The 6,000-nt window shown below is 48.3% G+C and overlaps 1 non-coding gene and 2 pseudogenes across 1 annotated transcript; all 3 read right to left on the bottom strand.

Moving 5' to 3' along the window:
- Positions 1–856: 856 nt before the first annotated feature.
- Positions 857–1,078, bottom strand: LOC142313426 (U2 spliceosomal RNA; annotated as a pseudogene).
- Positions 1,079–2,800: 1,722 nt separating this feature from the next.
- On the bottom strand, positions 2,801–3,001 carry LOC142313444 (U2 spliceosomal RNA; annotated as a pseudogene).
- Positions 3,002–4,558: 1,557 nt separating this feature from the next.
- Positions 4,559–4,745, bottom strand: LOC142313424 (U2 spliceosomal RNA). Its single transcript, XR_012754461.1, has one exon. It is a non-coding gene; the product is annotated as a U2 spliceosomal RNA (small nuclear RNA).
- Between the last annotated feature and the right edge of the window lie 1,255 nt (positions 4,746–6,000).

Below are 6,000 nucleotides of genomic sequence, written 5' to 3' on the forward strand. Positions count from 1 at the left end.
TATGCGATGCATGCGCGGTGAAGATATCGTTAGGCAGCCCTAGTATGCTGCTGAATCACTGATCGAGCATGCGCAGTGGGGGAGCGGATCCATTGATTTTGGATTGATTATGAGGGCTGCTTAAACATGTGGCACGATGGATTGCTGAGGACGCAGCAGGTATGAGGGGGTATATAGCTTGTGGGTCTAACAGCGCACAGCGTCCCACTGGCCATTAGCATACACATGTGCACCACGAACGGGCACTGTGTTGATACACATTTGTACTACGACTGTACTGTGTGTAGTATTGTCCTGCCATTGCAGGCTATACTCTAAGTTCTCCCCTGATGAACTCTCTCTTTGTGGAGAGAGGGAAACGCGTTGGGAGGGTGTATTCGTCAGTAGGGTGAGCATTTCCTGACTTGGGTGCTGCCCTTGTAAGGGCGGAAGCGTTATTTTGCAGGGGCACGACAGGGGTAGGGAAATTGTATTTTGATTGTCCCCCCAAACCCCCCCCCTCTTCTTTCTGTGGTCCTGGACTGACCTGCTTCCGCCTGGGATTATCCAGTGGTTTCCGATCTCATCAGAAAAGAACTGGGTGAGATCTTTCTATGTATATAATTTTCTTGCACTGCACCGCACTTTATTGCACTGTGTTTTAAACTAATGATATTAAAAGTTATGTTTTAATTCTAAATCCTCGCTTGCATCTTATACTCTGATTAGGATTTGGGCTGTACTGCTTTTGCCATTGCGGCAGGACTGCTTTCTACTAAATTGAGGTGCATATGAAGTGGGTTGCTTTCTTTCAATTCATTAATCGGGTTAATATTGAACAGGTGAATTGAGTTCTGCTTTTGGAAACTGGGTTAAGAAGGGGTGCACCGGTCCTGGAGGTACTGCAATACCAGGTCAATGCGTGGAGTGGACAGAGCAAGCTCTTTTTCCATCTCCCTGTTCTAAAAATCCATTTAATATATGGTCCCCAGATAGGGGATGTATCAGATAGTAAACTGATAAGAACAGATTTACAGATTTATTTATTTATTTATTTATTTTTTTTTTTTAAGGATGAGCTTGAAAATAAAAAAGTGACCGCCTCTCGTTGCCCAGGAAACCGTCCGGCACAAAAGGGCTATGACATCCTACGATGCACACTCCCCCAAGGCCAGCAGTAGTGCAAACCCAGGCACCTTCCAGCACCAATCAAGGTAGTTTTTTGTTTTTTTTCTGTTTATCGGTAGGACTTCAAAATAACAAAGGTGATCACCTCCCGTTGCCTGGGAACCACCCAGGCACAAGAGGGCTATGCATCACCAGAAGGCGCTCACACTCCCCCAAGGCCGGCAGTCATGCAATCCCAGGCACCTTCCAGCACCGACCAATGTAGCGTCCTCCGAAACTACACTTGATCTTAGCCAAAAGGCCGAGAAGCAATAACCCAAATTGGTTTCGGCCTTGGGTGGCACCCTGGCTTATGCCGGACACATCTTAGGGAGAGGGAGACAAACCTACGCCTACAGAAGACATTTTGTCACCCAAGCCAACCCTTGAAAAGGCTGTTTTGCAGAGCAAAAACAAGAAGAATGGTGCTTTAGCAGCCGCCGCCCACTGCAATGAATCTGAATAACTCCTCCTTTTGGGGCAAGCACCTCCCTCCCCCTTGCGGTCTTTCCAATCCATGTTACAAAAAGACAGACAGGACAGGCTGCCTGACTTTCTGTCACTGCCACCCTTTGCCATCCTTACCCATAGAAAGCCCTTCCATCATCCCCAAACCCTAATCTTTTCCCTTCCATTCCCAGCCCCCAATCCCTGCCCTCTGCATCCCTCCCACCACCCGCATCTCTTCCCCTGTCATCCCCCTACCACCCGGGAAGAAAAGTGTTTGCCCCCTCCTTCCCCTAGCCCACCATCCCACCCAAAGAACAACTTCTGCTGCGCAACTGGCTTTCTAGGCAGCAGCGCTATTGTGATGTTAGCGGGGGGGCATTGTGACGCCAGTGTTCCGTCTCTTCATGTTGTGCACTGTTCAAACGGAAAACAAACCAACAAGCATACCACAGAAAAGCTTACTAACAAAGGTTAGGGAGGGTCTCTCTGAGAGGGCTTTTTACAGTTTGTCTTTTCCCAATTAGCCGTTTAAGTATGCTTAATGAAAGTACTAATTCTTTCATAGGCCGCCCATTCTTAGTATTAGACGTTACTTATATTGCAGTGTCAGGCTTCGCAGCAGGTTGCAAATTATTCATCACCCATGGCTGTCCCCAATTGGGCTCAGAAGCTAAATGTCTATCATGACCTCTCTTTTTGAAAGTCCAAGAGCAAGCAAAATCTTCCTCCAGGAGAGGGAACCAACAGATCAGTAAAGACATCATCATTGCTCAAAGAAAACACCCAAAAACAATGCATGGTAGGAATAAACAGGTAACTTTAATTGGAGTGAAAGCTGACAGATAGCACCTGATGCCAATTCTAGATCTTCTCACACCTGCAGTCACTGCAGCAGCAGCTGAATCCACTGTGTCCAAAAGGGATCTATTCCATTCAACTGCAAATGCTTTAGATAAGATTGCGAACAAGAAACTGCACGGGACATAGCAGAGTTGGTCAAGTTGAGTGGAGATGAGTTTGCTATTGGCGCACCTTTTGGATGAATAAAGCAAGTAAAAAGTGTGAAAGATAAAAAAAAGGGGAAAGTGTCAAAAGTGATGGGCCAAATTGAGGTGCATATGAAGTGGTTTGCCTTCTTTCAATTCATTAATCGGGCTAATATTGATCAGGTGAATTGAGTTCTGCTTTTGGAAACTGGGTTAAGAAGGGGTGCACCGGTCCTGGAGGTACTGCAATATCAGGTCAATGCGTGCAGTGGACAGAGCAAGGTCTTTTTCCATCTCCCTGTTCTAAAAATCCATTGAATATATGATCCCCAGATAGGGGACATATCAGATATTAAACTGATAAGAACAAATTTTTTTTTTTTCTGTTTATCGGAAGGACTTGAAAACAAAAAAGGTGATCACCTCCTTTAGCCTGGGAACTGTCCAGGCACAAGAGGGCTATGTGTCACCAGAAGGCGCACACACTCCCCCAAGGCCGGCAGTCGTGCAATCCCAGGCACCTTCCAAGGTAGCGTCCTCCGAAACTACACTTGATCTTAGCCAAAAGGCCGAGAAGCAATAACCCGAATTGGTTTCAGCCTTGGGTGGCACCCTGGCCTATGCCGGACACATCTTAGGGAGAGGGAGACAAACCCACGCCTACAGAAGACATTTTGTCACCCAAGACAACCCTTGAAAAAGCTGTTTTGCAGAGCAAAAACAAGAAGAATGGTGCGTTTTGCAGCTGCCGCCCACTGCAATCAATCTGAATAACTCCTCCTTTTGGGCACAAGCACCTCCCCTCCCCCTTGCGGTCTTTCCAATTCATGATACAAAAAGACAGGACAGGACAGGAAAGGACAGAACAGGCTGCCTGACTTTCCGTCACTGCCACGCTTTTCCATCCTTACCTGTAGAAAGCCCTTCCACAACCCCAAACCCTAATCTTTTCCCTTCCCCTGCCAGCCCCCAATCCTGGCCCTCTGCACCCCTCCCACCACCCGCATCCCTTCCCCTGTCAACCCCCTACCACCCGGGAAGAAAAGTGTTTGCCCCCTCCTTCCCCTAGCCCACCATCCCACCCAAAGAGCAACTACTGCTGCGCAGCTGGCTTTCTAGGCAGCAGCGCTATTGTGATGTCAGCGGGAGGCATTGTGACATGCCAGTGTTCCGTCACTTCATGTTGTGCACTGTTCAAACAGAAAATAAATCAACAGTCATACTACAGAAATGCTTACTAACAAAAGGTAGAGCGGGGCTTTCTGAGAGGGCTTTTTACAATTTGTCTTTTCCCGATTAGCCGTTTAAGTGTGCTTAATGAAAGTACGAATTCATTTCATAGGCCGCCCATTCGTAGTATTAGACATTACTTATATTGCCGTATCATGCTTCGCAGTAGTGTGCAACACATTCATCAACCATAGCTGTCCCCAATTGGGCTCAGCAGCTAAATGTCTATCATGACCTTTCTTTTTGAAAGTCCAAGAGCAAGCAAGCTCTGCCTCCAGGAGAGGGATCCAAGAGAGTAGGAAACAGATCATCATTGCTCAAAGAAAACACCGAAAAACAATGCATGGTAGGAATAAAACGGTAACTTTAATTGGAGTGGCAGCTGATAGATATCACCTGATGCCAATTCTGCATGTTCTCACACCTGCAGTCACTGCAGCAGCAGCTGAATCCACTTTGTCCAAAAGCGATCTATTCCATTCAATTGCAAATGATCTAGTTAAGATTGAGAACAAGAAACTGCAGGGGACATAGCAGAGTTGGTCAAGTTGAGTGGTGATGAGTTTGCTATTTGGCACAGCTTTTGGTTGAATAAAGCAAGTAAAAAGTGTGAAAGATAAAAAAAGGGGAAAGTGTCAAAAGTGAATGGGCCAAATTGAGGTGCAGATGAAGTGGTTTGCCTTCTTTCAATTCATTAATCGGGCTAATATTGATCAGGTGAATTTGCTTTTGGAAATTGGGTTAAGAAGGGGTGCACCAGTCCTGGAGGTACTGTAATACCAGGCCAATGCGTGGAGTGGACAGAGCAAGCTCTTCTTCCATCTCCCTGTTCTAAAAATCTATTTAATATATGGTCCCCAGATAGGGGACGTATCAGATATCAAACTGATAAGAACAGATGAGAGATTTCATCCGCAATTTGTCAAAATCTAGGTAGCCCCGAAGGCCAGCACACAGAAGCGCAGTGCCTGAGTGATCGCCTCCCGAGCCCAGGAACCAACCAGCACAAGGGGACGTAAGAACCAGAAGGCGCAACAGCCCCCCAGACCGGCGGTTGTGCAAGCCCAGGCCCCTCCCAGCCAAGACCAAGGCAATCCCAATGAAGGGATTACACTTGATCTTAGCCAAAAGGCCGAGAAGCGATAACCCGAATTGGTTTCGGCCTCGGGTGGCACCCTGGCCTATTCTGGCCACATCTTAGGGAGATGGAAACAAACCCACGCCTACAGAAGACATTTTGTCACCCAAGACAACCCTTGAAAAGGCTTGTTTTTCAGAGCCAAAACAAGAAGAATGGTGCATTTTGCAGCCGCCGCCCACTGCAGTGAATCTGAATAACTCCTCCTTTTGGGCACAAGTGACTCGCCCACCCCAGGGCTATGGGACACCCGGTGCCGGGCCGGACTAGTCCCGGGGACGTCAGTGGTGGCTGGGCCCGACTCCGTACCCTGGTGGGGTCAATTAATTTGGCTTCAGTGTTGGAGGTGATTAAAGTAAAGTTTATATTCGTGACGCCACCTGTGGTTTTCGGCTATTAAGACGCCACTGCTGTATGGGGCCTCCGGGGCTGATGTAATGGCAGCTTGATGGCATCTGTTGGTGCTTGTAAGCGTCGATGTAGTTGCGGTGTAAGTGCAGGGCCGACAGGGCGGTGAAAGGACCGGACACAAACAACAGTCTCTTTACCTTTTCCTCTTTTACTTGGTAAACGGTTAGTCCTGGGAGACCGTTACAGGTGGTAGAAGGCTCCGGTTGGCCTGGAAGTAACCGGGGTGCTCTTTTTGGCCAGCTGAGTATGAGGCCTACTCCCTGTTCTTCCTTTGCTCCCATAGGACCCTGCGCTCTGAATTAGCAATGGCCCTCTTGCTGCTGGGACCGGTGGTACATCCCTCTCCCTGTGTGGTAGGCTGCGCAGGCCCTCTCTGGTGCTTCTCTGCTGGAGTCCACACCGGGCCCTGGTGATGCAGCTGTACGTTCAGGTTGCTTATGGGCCAGGTGCTTGCAGCTCTCCTGCCCTTCGGATTCGGCTACCAGGGAAGGATTTTACACCCTGGCAACCACAGACTCTGATGTCTAGTTCTCCTCTGCGCCTCTCTGCCAATCTTGCTTCACTGGGCCAAGCTATTCCAGCTCCAGGTCCCAGTCCACAGGACAGCACTACTCTGCGTCTTCACACTCCAAACTTTTC

This window comes from Anomaloglossus baeobatrachus, chromosome 5, assembly GCF_048569485.1.
Source record: "Anomaloglossus baeobatrachus isolate aAnoBae1 chromosome 5, aAnoBae1.hap1, whole genome shotgun sequence".
NCBI classification, from domain to species: domain Eukaryota; kingdom Metazoa; phylum Chordata; class Amphibia; order Anura; family Aromobatidae; genus Anomaloglossus; species Anomaloglossus baeobatrachus.